The 26,897-nt window shown below is 39.0% G+C and overlaps 1 long non-coding RNA gene across 2 annotated transcripts in view; it reads left to right on the plus strand.

The window, feature by feature from the left end:
- The window catches only part of LOC105877055 (uncharacterized), a 51,327-nt gene extending 24,430 nt beyond the window's left edge, over positions 1-26,897 (plus strand). The window contains exon 2 of one of the 2 annotated variants that reach the window (XR_012921415.1): positions 2,525-26,897. This is a non-coding gene — a long non-coding RNA (uncharacterized LOC105877055). The remainder of the gene's footprint in view (positions 1-2,524) is intronic. The other variant, XR_012921416.1, reaches the window with a different exon arrangement.

Below are 26,897 nucleotides of genomic sequence, written 5' to 3' on the forward strand. Positions count from 1 at the left end.
CACAGGTATTGGTGGTTAGGACATCAACATCTTTTAGGGAGAAATAGTTGAACCCATAACACTAGGGTTGGTTGGAGCTGGAAATAGCCTCTTTCTGCATTCAGACTTGAACATGGAGGAGGTTTCAGGTTGGTTAGTTGTATAGATTGCAGCACGAATGTTCTTTGTTGCTTAGCATTCCTGTCATTCTCCCAGCGCACACCCTGCTCTTTTCTACATGTCTTACATGTAGAAACAATTGCATTGTTTTCTCATATAAGTTTTTAAAAATTAGTTTGTTGTGATCAGTGTAATTTCCTTCAAGAGAATGACTACATATGGGACTTGGAAAAGATCAACATAATAAAATGTTCAATTTCAAGAATAAGAAATCGATCCTTGTTGTTCTCAAGATATGGGGGGAAAAAAGAAAGAAAAAATATATACTAAAAATAAAAAAGAAATTGATTGAAATCTTATGGTACTTATGAGTATGGAAAATAGGAGTTGCTTTTCAGCCCTCACTGGCCTTTTTCCAGGATCAGTTTTCCTACTCCCTACCATGCACATATCCACACAACGCTGAAAAATACACATGCACACATATGCAGAAGCACACACAAAGAGTGTAGCGTCCAAAAAAGAAGTTCCTACATTGGTTCCAGGTAAGACTACCTGCACATTGGCTTTAATTCTTCTTATATGACAGTAACCTCCTGCATGTTCCACTTGTTTTTAATTAAAAAAAAATTCTTGTTACTTCCCACTGGCAGCTGACTATTTATTAAATACCCAACCAGCTGTACACTAGTAGTAAAACAAGAGGAAGATAAACTACTACTGGTTTCCCTCAGAGAAAACCTACTTTATCTCAAAGTGCTGACTTGCCAGGTGGAGTTGAGTAAACTGTGAGGTTGCAACACAGTTGAGGCACAAAGTTCACCACCAACGTAAAACAGCCAACCCAGTTCTGCTTTTTAATGCCTTCTAAACTGAAGGAACTGAGCAATATAAACAAGGGTGAAGCAATAGCCCAGAGGGAGAGAGAGCCATATTATATTAACAACTAATAAGTGAACGACAATTTTATCATCTTTATGTGCGGAATACAACTTTATTTATTTGCCCCCAAGGTTTAGGGGGAAATAAAGGCCAAGAAGAGAAAAGCTATGTGGAATTATTAGAGAAAACTTGTTTATTTCCTGCTAGATCAGATGATTCATGGGCTTACAGGGTTAGAAAGACCTTTTGGAGAGCAACTAATTTAGACTCCTTGTTTTCTTAGGTAAGGATGCTGAAACTTGGGTGAATGAAATGACACGACACAGGATGGTTTAATGCAAAGTTTAGAGGCTTTGGGTTCAAGTCTCTAACTTTGTGAAATGGAGATAAAAATACATAGTATATAAGTTCTGATGAGGATTAAAGGAGAGAGCACAGAGTCCCTAACTTGTCTCTCTGTGAGTTTCCTTCCCTCCCTTGACCAGGGTTACTCAGCTAATTAGTCACAGAGAAGGGACGATACATCATTCTTAGTTCAGTGTCTCACCTCTGACCACTATTATCTTGGTGTGCGTAGGATTCCTGAAATCCCCAAATGAATGGGCTCCACAGTTAAACTAAAAACATCTTTTCAGTTCATTGTTTCCAACGTCTCCACCAACAACTTTTACCAGAGCTGCTAATGATTAACCAAAGGGAGTGACTGGATGGAAAGTTTTTCAGGCCTCTCTAGAGCGTGCCTTGCCAGGAATGGCATGCGAGGCCGCCAGAACAAGGGAGAGAGGGGGAAGCCAGCAGCCTGCAAAACACACATGTGCGATCGAACGCCTTGGCTCCTGGACAGACAGAGCTGAAAGGCACCCAAGTGCCTTCCTTATTTGTGTGTTTACAGATCCAGGATCTTGTCAGCTTCCAAATTCAGAGCGGTGGACCAGTGCTCTGGGTTTTTTTCTTAATGGCATTTACTTACTAAATGCGTTAGTGACTTTCTGCAGCCTTACTTGAATCACAATCTTCATTTTAGCAGATAACCTCCCTGGGGGGGTCTCCCATCGGTGGGTTTTGGGAAAGAATGGAGAGAGAGGGAGAGGCAAGTCCTGGTGTTAGAGCATAAAGCACTTCCTTGTTGATGCTCTGGAGCTTGGCGTCTCTTCATAAAGGTGGAAGATCAAAGTGCTTAAATTAGATATGAAAATAGAAGGAAAGCTAGCCACTCCCAACTTTTTCTAAAACAGCAGTGAAGAGATTGTTTGCTAAGTGCCAATTGTGGGCAGCTAGTGACCACTGCTTTTGTGGCCCTTTCACTGTTCATTTCCATGGATAAGTTTGGATCAGATATACTGTATATCTGATAGTATATAAATAATATATACTATATATTTATATATACTATATATATTTATATATACTATATATAAATAAGTATATAAATAATATATACTTTCTGTGTTTCTGTTTTTTTTCCACTTAAGGTGTAACTGTATAGAAATCCCTTGTAAGTGGCTATTTAGCTCTAATGAGTCTAACTCTTTCTTTGGAACAGCTGCATAATAATCCACAGAGTTGCTGTGCCAAGTTGGAAGCGGTTCCTTTCTCAGGAAGGATCAGAGTCCTGTCCCATGACGTCAAAAAGGCCGGGTAATTTTTCTCACCCAGTTTCAGAATGAGAGGTTGAAATGCACCAGGGCGATATCAATTGTTATCTCCCAAGTTATCAAATGTTCAGAGGCTCTCATGGCCACCAACAAATCACCAGGACCTAGAACTGTGCAGGAGGTGTTCAATGATTCCTGGTTGAACAAATGAGTGATGGAATAGCCTAATTCTGATCTGACAGTAACCCTTGATTTCAATGACTCTCACTAAGCTTGGCTAGTTGAGTGGATATAGCTCTCTTTATGGTACCTTGTTGAATTCTGCCTTCTACATCCAGATACCAAGGAAAACAAACCAAGATTCCTAAAGAAGCAAATAACATGACTGATTTCATTTTGGTTTTTCAACTGTTCTGCTCTTAAGATATGGGGGAGTAAGCTGGATTCTCCCCTTATTAAAAATAAGGATATTATTAATAATATCCCTGATGTAGGGTTGTTGCAAGTATTAATGAGTTGGAATGTGTTTAAAACGGTGCCTGCCAACAGTAAGGGCTCAATAAATATTAGATATTTTTATTAATATTAATGTTGCCATGCTTTGAGCTTGATTTTTGCATAGCTTTTCAATCTCTTTGTAATTTTTCACATACACAAGCGCATATATAGTTTTGCATAAATGTCTACATGCTATCTCACGCACATATTCATCTGTTACTTAGAGAAGTGTTTTTTAATTTTTTGCTTAGCTTCTACTTCCTTCTCTTTCCTCCTTGCACCCCTCTCCACCCTTCCCTGCCAGGCACCTCTTGTTAGTGACCTCATATGTACTTCTCCATTTTTCTCCTTGCTTATAAGCCATATATATACATTTTACACTTGCACATATATATGGGGGAGGTTTGGTTATTGTTTGTTTTAAGAGTATTGAATAATATATACTTTCTGTGTCTCTGTTTTTTTTCCACTTAAGGTGTAACTGTATAGAAATCTCTTGTAAGTGGCTATTTAGCTCTAATGAGTCTAACTCTTTCTTTGGAACAGCTGCATAATAATCCACAGTGTTGGTGAGCTGTTACCCATTCAGACGTTCCTCATTGATTGGCATTTACTCTGATCCCTGTCCCTTCTCCTTTTCTTGTTATTGTAAACTCTCTGACATTAGATATCCTTTTAAATACACTCTGTGTACTGCTGATCGGTGAGAGGTGGCAAGGAGAGAGAGTTCGGGATTGAATGGCACACACACCTCTTTAACTTTTTATGTATGCTGCTAAATGCTTTCAAAAATAGTTTTGAGAGTTAAATTTTTCTCAGCAATGTATGAGTACCCATGTTTCCACATACCTAATACCCATAGAGGTTATTGATCATTTCAATTTTTGCCAGTCTGTTAGATTTAAAAATATACATCATTGTTACTTTAATTTACATTTCCCTGACTACGGTTGAATGTGAGCATCTTTTTAGTTGCTTGTTGGCCTCATTTGGGTTTGCTCCTCTGTAAATTTTCTGTTCTAATTTTTTACTCATTTTTCCATTAATTTGTTGTCTTTGTTTTTGTCCATTTATAAAAATCAGAAACAAAACAAAATAAAAACCCTGCTGTCATCTATGCTACAAATATTTCCAAGCTTATCGTTTGTCTATTGACCTTGTTATGGAATCTTTCTTTTGTCAAAAAATTCTTATGTCTTCAAATATTTCTACCTTTTCGTTTATACTTTCTGAATTTGGTCAAGAACGTCTCTTTTCACTTGTAGATTGTACATATATGTAAATATAATATGCAAGATTTTCTTGAAAGTATTATTTTGTACAGTTGTCTTTTTTTTCCCAGCCCCGCCCCCCCTACAGTTGTCTTTAATCCAAAAGGTACTTACTTCTGTGAATGGTGTAACATGTGGGTTCACTTTTTTAATCCAGTTGACTAGCTGTGCCATAACTAGTTAAATACATATATGAATGTGTATGTGTATGTATTTTCATATATGTACATGTATCTATCCAAATGTACATGCATATATCCATATATTTATGGATATGTATAGTATATCTATATATGTGTATCTTTAATCTTCATATATATGTATTTATATTCAGTATATATGTATAAATAGATATCCATATAGATACACCTCCACAAACATATATGTATGTGTGTGTATATATGCATGCACATACATATATGCATACATGAATGTGTATATTCAACTACTGACTTCTACTACTACCTATCAGCTTCATTAGCCATTTGATTAAGGAGTCAAAGAGAGGTTTGAATTGTTGAGAAGGGAAATAAAAGTCATGTGCAATTATAGATTCCAAATCAACTATAGATTCCAAATCCTCCCTTTCAACCATTTTGATCTTATGACACCATAACCAACACCCTCTTCTCAAAATGAACTACAATCTTTCCAAGTGCATGTATCTCTTGTACTATTTACCATTATTAGCAAGTAGAGAAGTTTCTTTGTGTTCAGTTACACTCTAAAGGTTCCATACATCTCCTGATCATGTACTCTTTCTATAGTAGTGCATAAGTAGCTAGAGAAAGCAGCAGGGTACCATGTTGGTTATCTGAGAGGAAAAAGTTAATATATTCATCCTTTTCCCCCCTAATTTCTTTTGCTCAAATATCCTGTTTTGGTATCTTGGTAATTGAGACTCAATTTTACTTATATTTACACCAAAATTTGAATGTCAAATCCCCGCATTTGGGAATTTGCCAGCAATTATGCCAGCAAAATGACAGAGTTACATCTATGCATAGAAGAAAAGCAAACTGACATACTTAGAAACATCTCCTATGAGTCCAGGTCCATTTTAACTTGACTTCTATTTAAAGCATGAAAAAATAAAGAGCAAGACACCAAAATTTAATTATTTAATCTGAAATGTGACATGCAATAATGATTCTCCTTCATCTTAGGACAACATGTCTCATACTTGTGTCTAAAGGGCAGCGATTATGGGTTTTCCCTTTGGTGACCTTTACAAAAAGTCTATGGCAAAGCTCTATCGCAAATCCTACTGCCTCCCCCTCACTGCTCTAAAAGAATTATCAAGGAAGTGTCATTTCTACAAATCAAGTCCTAACTCAGTGCCAAAAAGTTTTAAGGAACCAAATTCTATGTGCAGATTGTCTAGCCCAACACAAATTTATAGTGTCCAGGAGCTATAAAGTTTTTTGGGGGGAAGGAACACGGTGCTGTTCACTGTGAAATTTCATTACATGAAAAGTATACATTTTCTCTTCCTCTGTGTATTTGTATGAGAAAAGAAAAGAAAAAAAAAAGAAAAATATATCTATTTTCTCTTTCTTTTCTGCACTTTAAGAAAGTAGTTTTGGTTTTTTCATCATATAAACTTATAGAATCATAAGATATTAGAATTATAAGAGTCATAAGGCAGACAACATTAGAAATCAATTACTTTAAACTGCTAAATGCTTCATTTTTTGTTTTAAGTTGCCAGTTGATTAAGGGATGGCAAAATTCTGTGAATGCCTGACCTCTGTTTCATGTGCTTCTTTTGTCTTCCTCTGAACTTTGTTTAAATGTCTCTGCCAAGAGGACTTTCCGGGGGTGTGGTTTTGTGCTTGAACAGTGTGAGAACCTGTTGGCACCCCACATTTTTGAGGGAGGTGATTTTGGCAGGGGATTTTTTTGCTCATGGATGGAGGGTGTATGAGTCCATTTTTTTCTACTGGGCACAACTGGTAGTTCCCTACTGACCGGTGTTTGTTTTGAAGTCACGTGGAAAAGGGGGTTTCTGCCAATGTTTACTCATTACACATTCAAATATGACACCCTGACACCCATTCACGGGAGAACTTCAGGGTTGCTATCCAATTCTCTTGCCAGAAACAGAAAGTTTATTCCCGGAGCAAAATTGCTTTCTTTGCTAATGCAGAGGGTTTAGTGCTCAACAGTCATAATTTGGATTTAATCCTTTTTAAATATTAAATTTATTTAATTATTTAATTTTTACATTATTTAAGATGACTACTAGACTGATTATACCTGAGTTATTTTTTAATCAGTACCGTGTTTGTTAGAGGATAGCTTCATGGTGCAAGCAAAAGAGGCTGACAAGCCCTTTATACGATACTATGCTGATATAAACGGAAACATTTTTTACTCCCATTTGCAGCCCCTCTCTATGGAAGGATAATATACTCCCGCCATATTGCATGTGGACAAAGCCATTGGAAACTACCAATGATCTTTACAACTTGAACCTCAATTTCCTTTTGTGAAACGTTGTTGTAATAACCATCACCTTCCTGATCTCACGGGATGGTATGAGGCTAAAATGGCATCATTTATATGTCACAGTACACTGAAAAGGACCATGCCCTATAAAGGTAAGGCACTATAATTAAAATTGGAGTTTTCCTCTTTTAGTGAGTTGCATACACTGATCTTTGCCTCTTTTCAACTTAAATGTTCTGGGAGGAGGGGATGGGTATGCTCACACCCAATGGGTGTGGTGCACACTGTCTGGGGGATGGACACGCTTGTAGCTTTCACTTGGGTGGGGCAAAGGCAATATATATAACTTAAACATTTGTACCCCATAATATTCTGAAATAAAAAAATGTTCTGAAGTGTATCCTCATTACAAAGTTTTATAAGCAGTCAAGCACATTACTCATACTTGCCTGAGGATGTCACTTCTGACTTGGGAGGACCATTCTTTTTAAGCATCGGCTTTGAGATGGACCCACATGGAGTGGTGCTGAGACATGTGGACACTCCCTTGGCCAGGCCAATCAGCCCAGTTATCTTTTATTTCTTTCTTTTTCTTATTTAATATAATTTTCTTTTTTTTTTTTTCTTTTTTACAGTGCTTTCCAGTTGGAAGCAGTTATCTTTTCTGAACCATAAGCATATCATGTTCTGGCCAAACTGCTTTCACATTCTGAAGAACATTATACATGACAGGGAATGCTGTTATTTATTTTACTAGGAAGAATAATACCGTGGAAAGGGCATTAGATTTAGAATCAGACAGACCTGGCACATAGTAGTCGCTCAATAAATATTTGTTGAATAGCTGAATGAATCAGCTCAAATCTCACCAACAATTTCTAGCTGTGTGATCATATGCAAGATATTTTACCTCTCTGAGCTTCAGATACCTCAGTTGTAATTTACCAAATCTTAACATAATAATCTCTACTTCAAAGAGCTTTTTTTTAAAGGATTAATTAAATGGTAGACGTATAAGTTTGATCAAAATGCTTAGCAAAGATTGAATAAACGTGAACCTTTAGTTTATTAGCCATGTTTTGTCCTGGAGTGGGTGACCAGCTTATAGGGAAAAAAAAGGTGGGCTTTTGGGCTTGTTTGCAGGGCTTTGTCAATGAATGAGGTCTCTAGATTCCTTCTGAAAAAAATCAATAGCATTTTGACAAGATTATACTTTCTTTACCACTGAAGCAATACTATGTGAGTACACCAGAGGAAAGCATTTCAAATGCTTTTGTTACACAAAAGCTTCAAGGACTCTGCCCTGGAAAAAGCTTCCTTAACAAAAGGAACCACATGGCCTCCCATTTCCTGGCTTCTAGATTGGTTTTCCATCTCCTCTTAACCACACTGCCTTTATCTCTCTGTGCCTGTGCCTGTATCTGCCTCTTTAATATACTTGCAGGTGCTTGAAAGACCTTTCTGCAGGTGTTTCTTAGAATCAAACTTAGGAATTTATATGAGCAACAGAAAGGTAGATGACACATTTTTAAATGATCTGCATCAACAAAGGGAGGAGAGAAGGAGCACTGGCCGGATGATGCCTGTGATATACCTGGTGCTTTTCCGGATGTTTATCATTTCATTTAATCTTCACAGCAACCGTGTGAGATAAATGACTCTATTTATTTATTTTTGCAGTGGTGATTTTAAAATGAGGATAATAAGGTACAAATAAGTGTTAGGGATTTGCCCAAGGTCACATACCCAAAAAGTGGCACAGCTGACAATTGAATGCAGGTCTGTTTAATTCCCAAACCATGTTCTTTGCCTGATGTTTTCCCGGCCTCACTGTTTACTGACTATTCACTACCTCACTGCATGATGCAACAAAGGAGTCTGGCAGCTTGCTGTGTTGTGGGGAGAGCCTCTGGAGCCAGGGGACCTGGGTTCTCGCTCTGATAATGTCATTTGCTAATTATGTGGCCTTGGGCAGGTTACTTATCATCTCTGAGCCTCAAGTACTTCATTAGTAAAAAGAGAAAAATCACCTCTTTCAGGCAACGTCATTGTGAGAACTAAAGACAATGTATGTAGAGTGCCTGGCATAGGAGAGACATTCAATTAATGGAAGTTACTGATATTATTATCATTGTCGTCCACAATAAATTAATCCGTGGATAGGATGATGAACTCTACAGAGCTGTACTTGTTAAGTGTTCAGTGGGTGAAACAAATATCATGCATATTTCAAAGGAGGTACAACGGGGAGATTATTTCTTGCTAGAGCAGCTGGGACCAGACTGAAGCCTAGTCGCTAGACTGTCCACTGGGGTAGGGACTGGACCTGTGTTTCTTTTTCTTAGCATCGTCTTTCTAGGACCTAGGACAATGGGTAGCAAGCACAGAGTTGGTGTTTAGTGAAAGTGTGATGATTGAATGAATGAAAGTTTGTCCTTAAAGGATGGATTTTGAAGGGGCATAAAGAAGACCAGAGGGAATACAAAATGTGACTTAAAAAGGTAGAGTGGTCACAACACATAGCATTTATAGGAGACAGAAAGCCAAATAATATGGATGGAGGAAAGATGTGGTTAGATAAGTAAACTGGGAGATCACAGAAATAGAGAGTTTCAAACACAGCACAGCTGTCAGCAGTAACTAATGAGAGTGCAAAGAAAGGCTAATTTAGTGATCAGGTGACGAAAAGGCCAGTGGCTGTCCTTCTTATGAGATAATTACAGTACTAACTCTTCTGGTTGCTTTGGGGATTAAATGAAATATTACATGTAAAGAGCTTGGCACAGTGCCTGACACGTAGTAGGCACTTAGCAAATTAATTATTACTAATATCAAATTATTATTCACACTTTGGGACATTTCAGTGCGTAAGGATAGCAGAAGCCACATAGTGGATGTAGGAGCAACAAACTAGAGAGACAGTGGATGTCAACAACCATGGAGAACGTGCAGGTATTTAGCACTGTTCAGGCCCCCTGGGGAGACAGAAATGTAACTTCCTCCAGCTGCTTCTCATAATCCTGAGATGTCCCTCAAGGACCTTATTGCCAGATACAGACTTAAGATCTGTATAATGGCCATAATATTAAGAGCCAGTTCTGCAAATTGATCTTAGGGACTCTTTCCTATGACACCCCCTGCCCAGTCAGTTTCTCTCCTGCACCCAGATGCCATTCTCAGGATAAACACAGGCATAGAGGTATCTAGGGCCTAGCCTTCATCCAAATATGACTGAGTTACCTGAAGTGACTGTTTAAATTACATAATCAACCTGCGATTACGAGATCAGACTAAAATTTATTTCAAATTTTTTTCCTGCTTCCGGCAGGTTTTGTGAGGAGGAACGGAGAAGTTATAGACTAAATAAAGAGCAGTTTTAGAACAAATGTTCTCTGCATAGCTGAGTAGTGCCTTAGCAATTTTATGACCTCACTATGCGAGTACTTAAATAACTATAATACAAAGTAGAAAGTGATAAACACAGAGTACATAAGTGCTGTGGGAATTTGGAGGAATTGTTTCAGCTAATTCAGGAAAGGTTTTTGTGAAGGAGACAGAACTGGAGCTGTTTTCGTCTCCAACATTTGACTTTAAAAAATTTAAAACATACAAAAAAAAGAAAGGAATCATAAAATGAACACCTATATACCCGTCAATGAGATTTAATGTTTAGTCATCTCTTGGCATATTTTCTCACATTTCCTCTATAAAAATACATGCATACATATATATTTGTATGTACATATAATATACACATTTTCTAATCTTCAGGATCATTTGAGAGTAAGTTGCAGATGTTATGACACCCCATTTCTAAATACTTCAGAGTGTATCTCTTATGAACAAAGACTTTCTCCTACAAAACCATAACATTGCTGTCATTATCACCAAAGAAAATTGAAGCATCATGACTGGCATTGGATTTTGGAAGAATGGTAAGGTTTGGATTTTTGATAACAGCTTAAGTGCCCCTTGGGTGCGGGACACAGCGTGAGCACAGATGTAGTGGCCTATTTTAATCCCTCCATTTCATGGGAAACCTCTCCCAGACCAGAAAGCTGAAGTGATTTGCTAAAGGCCACAAAGGTAGTTTGGAAAGAGCTGGGACCAGGAACCACATTTCCTGAGTCCCTTTGCATTTCTCCCCACCACCCTTCTCTTCCTGGCAAGGGACTGCATTTAGACTATGACACACATGGGCGCCCTTAAATCAATCTCAATTTAAAAAGCTTTTTGTATGGCTCCTCTCTATGTGGGTTTCCAGGATGTTGCAATCCAAATCCTGCCAGTTCTCCTGGAAGAGCAAGATTTAAACAGGAGAAATGGAAGTAGGAATGGCTCAATGCACAGTAGGTCGTGGAAAAAGCCAGGAAGAATGTTCCAGGTCCCTGGGAAATAGCAGCACTGTCACCTGCTCTGGCCTCTGCTCTCTGACTCCATGGCCTTTATGGACTGTGTGCTCCCCACTCTTGTTTTACTTTCCATAGCAAGAGAAGAGGAGCAGATGCAGCGAGATAGCTGGGCTGGACATCACTACCCTTGCATGCTGGCCAGTCTCCACTTCTAACAGTCTCCGTGATTTCAGACAGTGATTCTCAACCAGGTGCAACTTCACTTTTCTGCAGCTATTTGGCCATGCCTGGAGGCATTTTTGATTGTCACTCTTGGAGGACTGCTAGTGGCATCTACTTAGTAGAGGCCAGGGATGCTGCTAAACATTTTAACAGTACACAGGACAACCCCTACCACAAAGGATTGCTCAGTCCAAACTCTCAATAGCACTGAGGTTGAATACTTTGCTTTAGGCGAATCACTCATTTTCCTCAGACTTTGTATCTTCACTTTAAAATGGGGACATTTGGGCCAGCTCAGTGGCTTTCAGTTTTGAGAGTGCTTAAAAATGCCCTGGGATGCTCACTAAAAATTGCAGGTTATGGGCCCTATCTTTAAGGATTCAATAGATGGTACAGAGTCCACATCTTGAGAAATGCTACCCTTCTCGGCCGTTCCATATTCCAATTCTGAAAATGTGGAGTTCCCACCTGAACACAGGATGAATATGGAAACAAGAAATGGTAATCTTAGACTCTCACACACACATATACCTCTACTCTCCCGGTCCACAGAGAGTGGCCAGTGTGCATGTTCTAAGACCTGAGGCCAGTTCCTTTTTTCCTTCCTTTGAAGCCTGTGAGCCCACTGACACCTGGTGTGAGTAATTCTGTAGACATGTCGCAGCGCCAGTTATTCTGGAACACTTGGTGTGAAAGAACACCAGGATACAACCAATACTCCTTTCCATTCAAGTGTCAACTCTTCCAAGCATCTTCATTTAGGCAGAGGCACTTTGTAACACAAATCCATCATCTGGCATTTTCCGGTTTGTATGGATTGGTTTACAGGGCACTATCAAAGAGGGTGTAGACATGTTTTATTGTTTGCTTGTTGTGGGGTTTGGAAAGGACAAAAAAGAAATCTTTTTAAACCATATGTTATTTTGGGGGTAGGAGGAGGCTGGGTGTGTTACCACTGATGGCAAAGGCATGGCTCCAAGTGTACTCACAGCTACTGAGCATTGGACATCTTCTCTGTGTCTGACGAGATGCTTGTGTGACATCACTTAAATCTCATGGAGCCCTGCAAGGAAGAAATTATTTTTCCCATTTTTCAGAAAGGACTGATACTCAGAGACATTTGGTAATTTGCCCAAGATCACACTGTTAATGAGTGGCAAAGTCCACTTATCAACTCAGGATTGTTTAATTCCAAAGTTCATGTGTTATTACTTTTAATTGCTCCTGTAGGGATTGGAGGTGACCCTGGAACGGCAGAGACAGGGAAGATAGAGGTTGCCAGACAAAACAACTGCTCACATGGCCTCTCCCCAAACACCTAGGTGTGTGTATGTTCTTAGGATTGACTTTTGCTTGAAGTTTATTTGGCTATATAAGAGTAAGATGTAATATCTATCTGTTTAATCATTCCTTAAGTATCCAGACTTCTTCCCCAATATTAGTATCTTCTAAGGAAGAAGGATGTTTTTAAAAAATATTTTTTATATAGATGCATTTATTTTTCTAAGGGCTTACTTTAAAACTACTGAGATGGACTCTCTGAGTATAAGGCTTTCATTTTGTTTTGTTTTTTTGGTCTATAAATATCCAAAATTTCCACCAATAGCGTCATTATTCTTTTTTCAGCTAAGCTACTATTTTCTCTAGAAGGTTTCAGTCCCAATGCAAACATGTTACCTGGAAGTGCTAACCCAGTGAGTCACTGCGTCTGCCAACATACTGGTGTGGGCAGGCATCAAATCATATCTCATGAGAAAGAAACCTAAATAGGCATGAATCGATGGAAGATACCTTTGGAAGAAGTCTACTCATCTTTCCCAAAGTATGGTAAAGAGGCAGATCAGGGTGGATCCTTCAGTGGGAAATTCTAAGTAATATTTTAGTAACTTTGGTAAAGAAAATGGAGATTGAATTTTGAAAAAGTTCAAGTAAACATTAAAGAGGTTGATTAGAAGGAGGTGCCAGAGGTGAATTTCTTTTATGTTATTAAAATAAGTTGATGGTAAGGCCATTACCATCTGTTTTAAAGGAATTTAACATGAAAATTATATTTTTATCTGTAACTTATTAAATGCATTATAAAGAGAAATGGAAATCTCTGGATTCAGGACTAGGTCTAAAAAAATAAAAGAAATGGAAGTCCCAGCCTTTAATATGGCTTTCCACTAAAAGGATAATAACGTGCCTTGTATACCTTTTCATTGAAATGAGCTTTCTTTTTGCAAATAAGTCTGTGTTCACACTTGGCTATAACGTATTTTTTATTTAAAACAGTAAGTATGGGGTCTTTGTTATTTTCTTTCTAGCATTTATAATCTTCAGATTGATAATTCATTTCTTTCCACCTCTAGGTTCCTTGGCACCTTGTTCATATCTCTGTAACAGAACTTAGCATGTTTTATTGCATTTATATTTGCTTCGCTATACAGTAAGAAGCACCTAAGGAGCAGAAACTGGGTACTATTTGTTTTTATATACTCACAGAATGGCATGGAGAAAGCATTTAATAAAGGTATCAAATGCCTAAATGAATGTATTTTCTTTCCAATATAAGCCAAGTCCTGCTTTGGCAGGCTCTTGTTAGCCACAAACGTATTAGAAACATAAATGAAAACATTTTCTGTTTGTATGTGAAGGTAATGCTGTAGATGTGCTGTCAGTATGGAATGGCAAGCATGGAGGTGGGGTGATTTACCAGGAGCAGACACGGACCAGTAAAGATCAAGCCACACATTGAACCCAGGTTTCTAATACTCACATGTATCTCTGACCAGTACCTTTTACTGCTTCAGGACTAGATCTCTAAAAGATTTCATTTCTCTAATTTTTTTTGAATATAAAAGCAAAACATGTTACTTTATTGTCATAGAAAAATAGAAAATATAGACCTGTGTCAGATGCGTCAGTTAGGGCTTTTTGGCTATAAGTAACAGAAATCAATAAAAGTAACTTTAACCCACAAAGAAAATTGATTGAAAGGATACAAGAATGTCTCCTATCCAGGATGGGCAGAGAATTAGTTTAGAAATAGGATGTGAAGAAGGCCACCTCTGGGCATTAATGTAGTAGGAACTTGACTGCCTAGTTCAGGTGCCACCATAGGATTGGATGAAATCTAGCACTTTTCTATTCCAGCGTAGCTCAGCTCAAGAATCTTATTAGCTCATGTTAGGATGCCGAAAGCTCCTTGGCTTATACTGGGCTAGTGAGCAAAGGGATCTGGCCTAGGAACTATCAGAGACCCTCTTCAGCTTCCCTAATGGAAAGGAAAGATCCTCAATTATTATCCCACCAAGATGCATGCCTGAGGAAGAGGGGGTTCTCCAAAAGGCAACTAGGGGCTCTAATGGACAGTGGGGATGGATGCTGGTGGGGGGAAAAATGACAATTATTTAAACTATAATCATGCCACCATGTAATGATAACATTTGGTATTTTTTGTTTTCTTTTCAGACTTTATTCTAATCATAACTCAAAGAACCAGATTAGGATCTTACTATACATAGTTTTCTATCTCACCTTCTAAAAATTTAACAGATATATCATGAGCATTTCCCCATTCAACATGCATCAAAAGCATCCTTTCTTATAGCAAGATACAATTTCATGTTTTTGCTGTTTCATCATCTATGGAACAACTCTCTGGAAACACATTTTGACTGTTGTCGGCTCTCTGCTGCTGTAACACGATGACAAGGTGACATGGTGGAACAAAATGGGCTTTGATTCCCGAGAGAATCATATTTAAATTTCTGCTCTACCACTCCCTGGTTAAATGCTCTTAGATAAAATGTCTCACCTCTGAGTCTGGGGTGCTAATATGCACCTTATGCGTTTGGACACGCTGTGCTTGAGGTGATTGTGGGATATCCAAGAGCATACAGATTGGGGCAAGAGTTCTAGACTGGAGGGATAGGTTTTTAAAAAATCTAATTTCAAAGGACATTTGAAGTCCTAAGAGAGGATGAAATCAGGTGGGAGGAGAGGGTAGAGTAGGAAGGGCAGAGGGCCAGTATTCAAAGTGCCCTGGGCACACCAACTTTCAGCGGGTCAGAGAAAGGAAGAGTAAGGAAAATCGTGAAAATGGTGTGAAGAAGTCAAGGGAATTGTTTCAAGAAGAGAACAGAGAGGGAAGAGTCAGTGAGATACACGGAAGAAGAGATATTTGGGGTCAAGATTGGAGGACAGGGAAACACTGTCTGATTCTTGCAGGAAGGCGAGAACTAAATGCAGACATTTGATTCAGGAATTAAGAGGCCTTTTGTTTTATTAGCTGCAACAGTTTCTGGAGGACAGAGGGTCAAAAGCTAGAGAAGGAAGTACTATAACCATACGGCGTGCTTTAAACATGGTTGTATAAACAAGGAAGGAGAAACTATAGAGAGAAACTTGAGGGGACTGAAGGAGGATTTTTCTCTTTAAATGATGTTAAGAGATTGGAACAAGGTTTTTGGCAGAGGGAAAGAAGACAGTGAAGAGGGAGAGGTTACAGATGCAGGAAGGAAGGAGGAGTGGGGGAATTCACTCATTTGTTTATTTATTTATTCATTTATTTACTCAACAAACCAGAGCAACATGCCCACTGTGTGCTAAGAATCCCTGTAGGCACTGTGGATACTGCAATAGCAAAGGCAGGTTAGGGTGCTGCTTTCACTGGAGGGTCTATTCTAGCAGGAGAAAACAGACTAACAACAACAGTGACAACACCATAACAACACTGGGAAAGTAACTTAGGGAAAAGTCATCAGAGGATACAAATTGTATGCAGAGCCTCAACACAGATTCGTTGTTTTGTAAGTGGTGGCTCCTTCAGAATGGGTATTCAGGGATGGCCTGTTGGAGGAGCTGGTATTTAAACCGAGGACTAGCTGACAAGAAGGAGATGGTCACACAAAGATCAGTAGGAAGAGATTCCAAGTAGAGAGAAGGGATAGTGCAATGGCTCCAGGATGAGCTTGGCACATCTGGGAAACGAAAGGAAGGTGAGGGTAATGGATTAGGGGAAGAGTTGGAGATGAGGTCAGAAGGGAAGGGAGAAGCCCAATCTTCAAGGACTTTGTAGACCATGGTTTTATTGTAAACGGGATTAGAAGCCATCAAAAGGGAGTTATATGATTATATTTATGTTTCGAAAGGATCATTCTGGCTGCTGTGAGACTATACTGCAGGAGGCAGGAGCAGCATATGGGGGCCAGTTAAGAAGTTATTGCTGTAGTCAAAACAAGTGGGGGTGTGGCTTGGACTAGGGTGGAGATGATGGGAGGTCAGGCCATATTTCGGAGTGGAGTCAGAGGACACCATGTTGGGCTAGGTGTAGAGATGTGGCATCTGAGGGAAGAGAGGAATCAAGAAGGGCTCATTGCTGGAGGACTCGAGTGGATGGGAGATTATTTCATTGATGAGGAAGAACGGGGGGTATGAATAAATCAAGAGTTCTACTTTAGACATGGCAAGGGAATGATTGATGGAGAAATAACTTGGAAAAACGTCTTTATTGCCGACCCTATCTCTAACTCGCTAATTGCAATTGCACCTTCAAGTCTCCAGGCTACTGAGCACATGGAAGAACCATTTGGAATATCCACTTCATGACCTCATCCACTGTTTCTGGTGATCATTTACTCAACCTTCTGCTCCCTGGTTTCATACTCTGGCTTCTGAACCACCTGCCTAGTTCTCAAAGTTATTTCTCCTTTTTATGATTTATTGCCCAGCTTCCCATCTGGATCTCAGGTCTGCATACTTCTTTGATCTCAGCATTGGCCTCCGATTCAGGGCACTTCATCAGATACCACCAGGTGTTTCTTATCCTATTTCACCACTCCATAGACCCAGCCCCAAAGAACCTTTGCCATCCCGCAACCCTCCCCCTCAACCTATGGGACAAGAATGCAGCTATTAATATTTATAACCTGATAGACTACTTTGTAAAGTCAGGTAATAGTTTTTATATTCTGTGATTATTATTCCTAAAAAAACTTCTTCCTTTGTTACAAGTACCAGTATCAGGTACTTGTATATCAGGATTCAGGTGTCAGTTAAGCTGGCACTCTGACATCTCCATGTTCCAAGCCACCATCTTTTCTTTCTTGAACTTTTGAAAACCTCTTAAATGATCTTTTTTTTTTTGTCCAGCCAGTTAATTCTCCATAATATAGCCGGGGTAATTTACAACATAAACTTGATCCTGACAGGTCTCCTGCTGATTGTTCTCCATTGCCCGTAGGATAAAGCCTGCTACGCCTTGCATGTCTTGGCAGAGACATTAGCAATCCCCAAATGGTCCACGTGCTCCCTATGTTTTCTAGCCTTTTGCATAGTTAGTTGGTTCTTTGTGACTAGTTCTGGCCAGCAGGAGATGAATGTGTCCCTTTTGGACCAAAACACATAAGAGGTGGTGTGCCTCTTCCACACTCTCTCTCCACCTGCTGTGGGGACCTGGAAAGCCACCACATGTTGAGATGTCAACATCAAAAGATAGTGGAATCCTGGGTGTCTCAGTTACCCCATCCAGCAGATTCACCCTGGAATGTCACTTGACCTGCGTTAGAATTTATTTGATAGAGAAACACGTCTTTGTTGGTTGAGCCACCAAGAGTTGGGGTTTCGTTTCTGCAGCAGAGCCTAGCCTACTTGATTAATGCACATGGCTGGCACAGCCTTGCAGGCTCTAACTGCAGCCTACCTTTCTAGCTTCTTTGATTCCCTTAAACATGTGCACTTTCACTTCCTCCAAGGTCTCTTTTCTCCTGCCTTTGGTTATTCCCCAGCAAGTGGGCAAGTGGGGAAAAACCCTTCTTCCTCCTTCTCCTTCTAACACATGCACTTTGGCTAAATCTTAGTCATCCTTTAGGTCACAACCGAACGATCCCTTCCTCAGGGAAGCCCCAGTAACCACTCCCTTCCATAGCTTCTTATATCTTGCTCATGACTCATCATTGCTATTGGATTTCAACAAATCTGTATGTCCTGCCAGACTGTCAGCTTTGCCAGGGTCTAGGCACTGTCCTCCTTGTGTGCCACTGGACTGCCAGCCTCCTACCTACACTTAGCAATGGCTCAATAAACATTTGTTGAATGATGGAATGATTGATTAAATGAATGAACTATTAGCAGGAGATAAACAAAGACAAATGGAACAGAGACTACAAAAAAGGGAAACTATCATAACATATAGGATCCAGCTTGTGCATTAGCCATGGTTGGCCTAGGTTGAGGGCATCTTGGGGAGCCATGTGAAATACTGATTGTGACTTAGACCTTCTCATCTATGCTCTGTGTAGCCACCTGAATTATTTGAATGAGAATGAAATCTTTCCTCCTTGAGAATCCTTCATGGCTTTCTATTGCATGTAGGGTAAAATTCAAATACCTTAGCATGAAGAATGTGTCAATTAAAGGTTGGTCTCTAATTTTCCTCATCTTCTACCACCTTCTTCTTCCATCCCATGTAGGTTCTGCTCCAGTCAAAGCAAATGCCTCATCCTCTCTGAAATATATATGATGCTTCCTCCCAACTTGCCCACCTAGCCAACTCTTACTTGTATTTTGAGACTCAGCTTAATGTCACTCCCTCTGTAAAGACTGTTTCAAGTCCTCAGTGTTAGGCAGTCAGCATTATGGGCTCCAATAATGCTCTGTCTGTGGTCCTTAGGGAGCACTTAGAACATGATTATTTGTTTATGCATGTGTCGCTCTCACTGAGACCTGAGCTCCTTCAGGTAGGGGCTGTGTGTAACCTACTCATCTTTTACTGCCTGTTACAGTGTTTAGCTAAAAGAACTTTATGAGTGCTTGTTGAGTGAATGAATGAGTGAATAAGTAAATGGCCTTCACAGAAATAAAGCTGGAGTATTATAATGGATGCAACTTCTAGGTTTGCTTTTTGTTTTAAGTGTTTTTGTTTTTGTTTTTGTTTTTGTTTTTTTGAGCTATGGGGTCTTGCTATGTTCCTCAGGCTGGAGTACAGTGGCTTCTATTCACAGGCATGATCATAGTACCTGCAGCCTTGAACTCCTGGGCTCAAGCAATTTTCTCACCTTAGTCTCCCGAATAGCAAAGACTACAGGAGCACACCACTGGGGCCAGAATATTTTCTTTTCTTGAGTAAGTACATATGCACTGGGACTTGAGGTTAAAAAGGGAAAAAATAGCTTTTTTCATAAATTTGTTTTTCAATTTTACATTTTCTCTTAGGACTGGCGAGGTTTCAAAATGCTGCATAATATGAACAACATATTTCATAGTTCATGGCTATTTATGATTTGGTAGCAAAACCTTAGACCCAAAATGCACATACTTTTGATTTTTGACAAATAAATAGCTTTCCCTAATTACATGAAAATTAATGTTCTGGATATATTTGTAAATTTGAGCTTTTCTTCTAAAAATTCCTTTCTTTTCTGGGACACATAGAATTCACATTTTTCCTACATTGGGGATAGAGGGAGTTTAATTTATATTGATCTTTTCTTCTAATTTTGAATGGTTTTTTGAATTGTTATTAGGTTTTTCATTGTGTTTTATTTTGTTTTGTTTTGTTTTATAGACATTCAGCCTTAAACACTGGGAAAATTCCATTCCCCTTTCCCCATTGCAGATATTATGGTGAAAAGTTATTAGTCTTGACAACTCTCCAAGATTGTGTCACTAGCCTGGGATGTTAGGCTGATAAAAACCCACACATCTCAGAAGGAGTGGGTTGGTTCTTAAGAACCTATTGAAATGCTTACCTAAACACTCATTGCTGGGTCTGGTTTGCTTATATGGTCTGCCTGTCTCATACCCCTGTTGACTCTGACTAATGAACCTCACCTCTCTCCACCCTGTAGGAGCTGGGAATGTTTTTAAAGTATCTGCTCAAGCATCAAAGCAGATAGTCCAGGAATAAATAATGCTTTCAGGCACACCAAGTGCATCTTAGAATTTCTAATTGGGAGAAGGGGCTTGCAATTTTCTGAAGGAGAGAGATTTTCACTTCTTTCAGATCAGTCTAAGGATTCAGCAGGGTTAGTACCAAGGAGACATAAATACGTCAGTAGGAGCATAAGGTTGCTGGATTCAGTTATACGTGGTCTAGAACTGTCAACCCTGACATGTTCTACTTTAACCTGGCTAAACAATTTTTAGCATAATTTCCAGAATTGTCCAGAACAATTTGTGTGTGTGTGTGTCTGTGTGCACATGTGTGTGTGTGTGTGTGTGTGTGTATGCACGTGTTTTCTTACATATATATTTTCATCGCACAAGGACAGTGGTATTTTGCCTTATAGGAATGAAGTTCTGTTTTTCCTCTGTCAAGTGACTGTGGGTTTTGTTGTACTCAGCAGGCCTTTTGTCTAATGCATTGACACCTTAATAAAAAACAAAAGGTAGATTCATCAAAAGAGACAAGATTACTTGAATCATAAATGGAGAACATCAGGGAGGCTAGCAACAATAATAATAATAAATTGCAGCTATTGTCCACAGAAACTTGCTTTTCTAAGGTACTTTTGATAATTACCTGTCAATGTTTCAGTTTTAACACCCACTTCTTGAATTGATGGAGTCTATTTATATCATGTGAAATTCTTGTATTTGCTTCTTGAAGTGTATTCTAGTCCCAGGCATGAATAGGGCAGGGGTTATTTTATTTTTCCAGGACGAGAAAGTGGCATTATTGAATTTGATATATGTACACATTGATTTCTGGTGGAAGAGAAGCAAAGCAAAACAACTAATAAACATCAACCTTAATTGGCCAGCAAAAGAAGAGAATGGAAGCTCGGATAGTTCAGGGGCAAATAGTGCTTGCATCTCCAGCAGAGTGGCACTTGATCCCCTCCCTGAGGTTGTTTGACTCAGGTAATGTCTAACATGGTATCTCTGTCAGGTGATGTCTTAAAGCTTAAATGAAATATCGGTACAAGGCACTAAGGAGTTAGACAAAATAAAGTCATGAAAATCTATGTTAGTAATAGAGGAACTTCAGGGATTATAATTTGTCTTCATTTAGAGAATTTTCTAATATGAATGGCTTAATGTAATAAAACCACAAGCATCTAAAAAGAATACAGGTACCATTGGTTCAGTTAGTCCTTCTTTTTAGTTTAATGAATAGGAATAGAAGTGAGGGGACTGGTTGCATGGCACAATGTGGCAGAGAACACCCACATTTCCACCAGAGGACGAGAGAACCCCAACTCAGGAGATACGAGTCCTGGTACCAGGACTACTGCACTACTGTGTGACTTGGGACAACTTTGTCTGCTCCGAGACTCAATTTACTTATTTGTTACATGAAACCATTGGGCCAGATCCTATCCAGCTCTAAAATTCATTTTTTTTTAAGTTCATTTTAAAATATCTTAGAATCCTTAAATTTCCACACAGTGTTTGGCATAAAACTGGGGAATAGCCAATGTTTATTAAATGAATAAACAAACAAGTGTCTGCACAGGTCCCAAGTTCAGTCTGTTAGACTGATGGTCTTTCAGAATTACAAGGATTACCCAGTAAGGATAACACATTTAGTAAATACCTGTTCACTGATTTCTTACTGTGTATGGAAGACAGCCTTTAAGATGGGCCCCAATGACCACCACCTCCTGGTGTTCGTGCTCTTGTGTAATCCCTTCCTCTTGAAGGTAGGCTGGATATACTGACTTACTTCTAACAGAGTACAACAGAAGTGATGGGTTGTCATTTCTGAGATTAGGTTACAAAAAGACTGTGACTTCTGATTTGTTCTCTCTTTCTCTCTCTCTCTCAACCTTTGCCCTGAGGAAAGCCAGCTGCCATGTGGCAGCTGTCCTATGGAGAGACCCTTGCAACAGAGAACTGATGTCCCCAGACAACATCCAGGAAGGACCTGAGGACAGCCAAGAGTCACATGAGGGAGCTTGGAAGTGAGACCTTCCTCAGTTGATCCTTGAGATGACTGCAGCCTTGCTGGACACCTCAACTGTAGCCTCGCCAGAGACTCTAAGCCATGCCCAGATTTCTGACCCACAGAAACTGAGCTAATAAATGTTTGTCATTTTAAACTGATAAATTTTGGGGTAATTTGCTACACAGAAATAAATGATGAATTATGCTATGTACAAAAAGAAACTGAATTAGAAAATTCAAAATTCTCTAACTGAATTAGAGATTCATATAATCTAAATAAGAGATACAACAAATATACCAATTACTATTATGTAGAGTTGTAATAGTAATAATAACTAATTCCTATAGAGAGTTGACAACATGCTCCAAACTAACACACACAAACACACACACATATCAACCCACTTATTCTTTACAACAATATTGAGGTGCATAATATGACCATTCCATTTTACAGATGAAGAAACAGAGTCATAGAAAGGGTAAGTCAGTTGCTCAAGGCCACACAGCCAGTAAAGGTGGTAATAAATGGTTGATTAAAAGTTTAAACCCAATTTCCAGATGGCTTGTTTGTTACCACCAAGCTGCACTGTACCTATAAATGAGACAAGGGAAGTATCATGAAATGACAAGAGGTTCAAGAGGAGTGATTTCATCCAGTCTGAGGGATAAGAATAAGGTTTTATGGAGGAGGTGACTTGTAGATGGACAGCATTACCTTAGTGAGATGGAAACAGGGCATCCCAAATAAAGTTCCCTGTTGAAGGAATCACAGAAAGAACCCAAAGGAAGGAAAGACAAGCATGTGATTGAAACTGAAACAGTTCTGTAATGCAGTCTGTTTCTCATGAGGCCATTAGTAGCCAGGCCCAGGAAGAATGGGTTACAGAATGGTTTAATTTTTCTGGGGCACAGTTAGTCAGGAAAGTCTTACCAGTGGTAGAGCAGTATTTAGGTGGAGTTATTATCTGACTTGTCTTCACCTATTCCTCACTTATTCTCCTAAATCTTGATTTCATACCTTCTGTTCTCTGCCTTTGAATTCTACCTGATAGTCATTCTATTCTTTCTTTGAGGTGAGACCCACCTCCTCATCTAATGTTTCTATTCTTACAGCCCTTGGATGGCACCAAATAAAATAGAAAAATACCCAGGATTTCAAATATAGTATAAAATGTGAGATCTGGATATATTAGTACTCTTCTGATGCCCCATCAAAGTAGTCATTTCTCATATTTTAAACAGTTGGGAACTTCCTAAATGGTCATTCAATGATTCTACAAAGGTATACTTCACTTGATGGAGCTATACTAGCTATACTCATGTATTGACCAACTAATATAATTACTAGAATTTTCCAGAACCTTCCATCTTATATTTTGCTAATTGTATATGGTTATTACTAAAATTGCCACTGGCAATCCTTCATTCCTTTGGCAATCCTTTCTTTATTTATTATACTAGTGCCAGCGATGTGGACACATTGCATACTATTCAGTTCACCTTTGCCTCGCACAGATGGAGCAAAGCTCATGAAGTCAGCCTGCAGGATCAAAGGAGGCTGCAACTTCCCATTTTCTGCTAGAGGGATTTCAACGCTCCCATTCCAGTCGACCATGTTGGATCTCAAGAGTTCAACTCAGATGCAAAGTCTCATTTTCAGAGGTGTTACATTTGCATAATTTGACAGCTGGGGATATCAGTAGCTCAGGTAAATCAAATGCATTTGCACCTCTGCACAAATGAAAATTTGCTCCTTTTCCCCAGGCCCCCATCATCCTGTTATAACCATTCCTTAGCCCTGGCTCCTTTTTAGACTTCCTCGCCACATTGCGTCTCATGCTCAGAAATAACTTTGGCTCTGTAGTCATTTCCCATGCCACCTCTGTGTACCTTCCAGAAGAGTACAAGGCTTATTAGTTATTGTGGTGGTGAAGGAAGGGAGCTTCAGCCTCAGGTGACCCAGGCTCAATCCTGTTTTGTACCAACCAAAGCCAAGCCACCACCATCTCCTGCCTGGCCCTCTGAAGTAGCCTCCTAATTGGTCTTTCTGCACTTGTTCCAGGCTCTAATTCTTCTCTCCATATAGTGGACAGAATAATCACCTAAAACAATTATTTTACTATGTTTTAAATTTAAGAACAATGTATGAATATAGTTTTCCTTTTTAAAAAAGAAAAGTTCAAAAGTGAATGCAATGAAAAATCAGTCTCTCTACTAAGTCAACTCTGTATTCCCCGAGGATCTCTTCCTATAAGCAACCACATTTACCAGTTGATTGTATATTTTTCAGAAATAGTTTATGTATACACATATTTATCAGATATATACATACATACTTTTCATTTTTTTCTATACATGAATGATTTTAATATATAAATTTGATCATGACATATAACAACAGCAGCTCCCCATTAACCTGAAGTTAATGTCCAGAATTTTTAACACGATCTTCAACATCTTGCATGATCCGGCTCCTGTCCAACTGTGCAAATTTGTCTCATGCCATTCTTATCTTTATTTTCTTCCACACTGCGTTTATATCAGGTCCTGAAACTTCTAATCTTAGCACCTAAGATTCTTTGTACATGTTTTTCTCTTTGGCATGGAAACTGTGGCTGCCTCTTCAATATCCATCCCATCTATGCTTAGCGGCCATATGTTTAGATGGAATGGACCCACCCTAGGGCTCAAGGGTACACAGATTTCATTCTCCTTACCACAGTGATTGGTTCAGGCATCCATTGATTAGAATGATTGGTTTGGGGTGGCTTAATCAGCATAAGAAGGAGATTCTCTTTTTCTCTCACTGAATGTAAACATGCAAGTTCTGGTTGTCATTGATAGACATTATCATGATAGAAACCAAGGGACTGAAACCAACATATAATTTGGAAGGGCAATTAGTGTCTGAGAAATAAAGCCAGAGCCTTGATCAAACTGTGCCTGACACTGTCAGTTACCTAAATAACTTTTAGTGTTTTAAGCAAATTTGCTTTGAATTTTCTAGGACTTGCAGACAAATTAAGGCATCCTAATACATCCCTCCTTTCTTGTATCTGGCTAACTCTTAGTCAGCCCCAGGCCTCTAAAATATTAATTCCTTAGAGAGGCTTTCTCTGACTTTCCCAGACTAGGTCGGGTCTTTCTTTCCTCTGTTTTCCTTGCATTGAGACTTTTCCCACCTCCCTCCATACTTGTCACAACAGTAATGAATGATTATTTTTAATGTTCCTCTCCCCTAGTGGCCTATAAATTAAGTGAAGTTGGGGCCATGCCTATCCGGTTCACTGCTCTAGCCCCAGGTTTCTGGCATGTACCTCACACTTACGAATTGCTCAATAAATATTTATTGGATGCAAAAGTGAATAAATGATAGAATTTATTATGGATACATTAATCTTTCACAATGATTTTTAAGCGAATGTTAGCAGTGTTCCCATAGATTGAACTATTTTTTTTTTTTTTAATCTTTAGTCTAACTCAGGCAAAATATCCCAACTGCCCAGGATATTTCACCAGCTGAAATTCAATTTCTATCACTGACTCTCTGGGGAGGATGTGTGAGTGACAGTTAAGAGCCCCACTCCAGTGCAGGTCAGAATCCTGGACTAAACACAACCCAAATCTTCCATCTACTGGGTTTCTGGTTTCAGCCAAATTACTGAACTTCAAGCCTCAATATTTTTTATCTTTAAAATTCAGATTATAATGGTATCTGCTTCACAGGATGGCTGTGACGATTAAATGATGCAATGCATGTAATGCACCTATCTCAATAGTATGTACTCACATACAGTATTTTCTATTGCATAGTAAATAATAAATATATTACATGATAATACTCACTATATGTAGCTACTAGTTATCATTATAGTAGTTGGACCTCTAGGGTTTCCAAACTCTAGGACTGGAAAATGAGATTTCTCTTAACTCTACTCCAGGGCTTTGAGGGGCGTTACTTATGAATGATTTAACATAGATAGAATGGACCAAATGTTGGATTTTTGATTATTTCTGCTTGATTCAGATTCTTGTGTAACCCCGTGATTTTGAACAGCTATTGTTCTCCAAAAATGAGAATGGATTTAAAGGAAGATTTATATTGATTTATTGTTGGTTGTTGAAATGTAAATAGCCCTGAATGTGCCACTCACTGGGAAAGGACAGTGCTTTTCATAATGGACAAAATAGCCTTGTTTCACTTTAATAACCTGCTTGTGGTCACACTAGTCATGGGGTTCCTTAAACATAGCAGAATGCCTGCTATTGTCATTTACATATCAATGAGCAGACATCTCTCTGCTAGTTGCTGTCACATAGCACTGCCTCTTCCCTAACTTGGGGACTGTGCTGAGTTTATATGTGAAATGAACAAATCTTTCATACAGACACGCATATCCCAAGCCTCTGCAACAGCTGCTAAGGCAGTTATACAACTTGTCTATTGTTTATTTGTAGAAGTTGGAAGGGTTAGAAATAAATTGCCTACCCCTAGAATTTTATGGACATATGTGTGCCTATTTCTTTTACAGAAGTATGCCATGAACAATCATTCTGGGTTTCCAAAGTTGAGTGCATCAGATGAAGTAGGCTTAAATAAGGAAAAACAATCAAACAAACACCCCAAAACACAGCATTGCTTACACAGGAAA

This window comes from Microcebus murinus, chromosome 10, assembly GCF_040939455.1.
Source record: "Microcebus murinus isolate Inina chromosome 10, M.murinus_Inina_mat1.0, whole genome shotgun sequence".
NCBI classification, from domain to species: Eukaryota; Metazoa; Chordata; class Mammalia; order Primates; family Cheirogaleidae; genus Microcebus; species Microcebus murinus.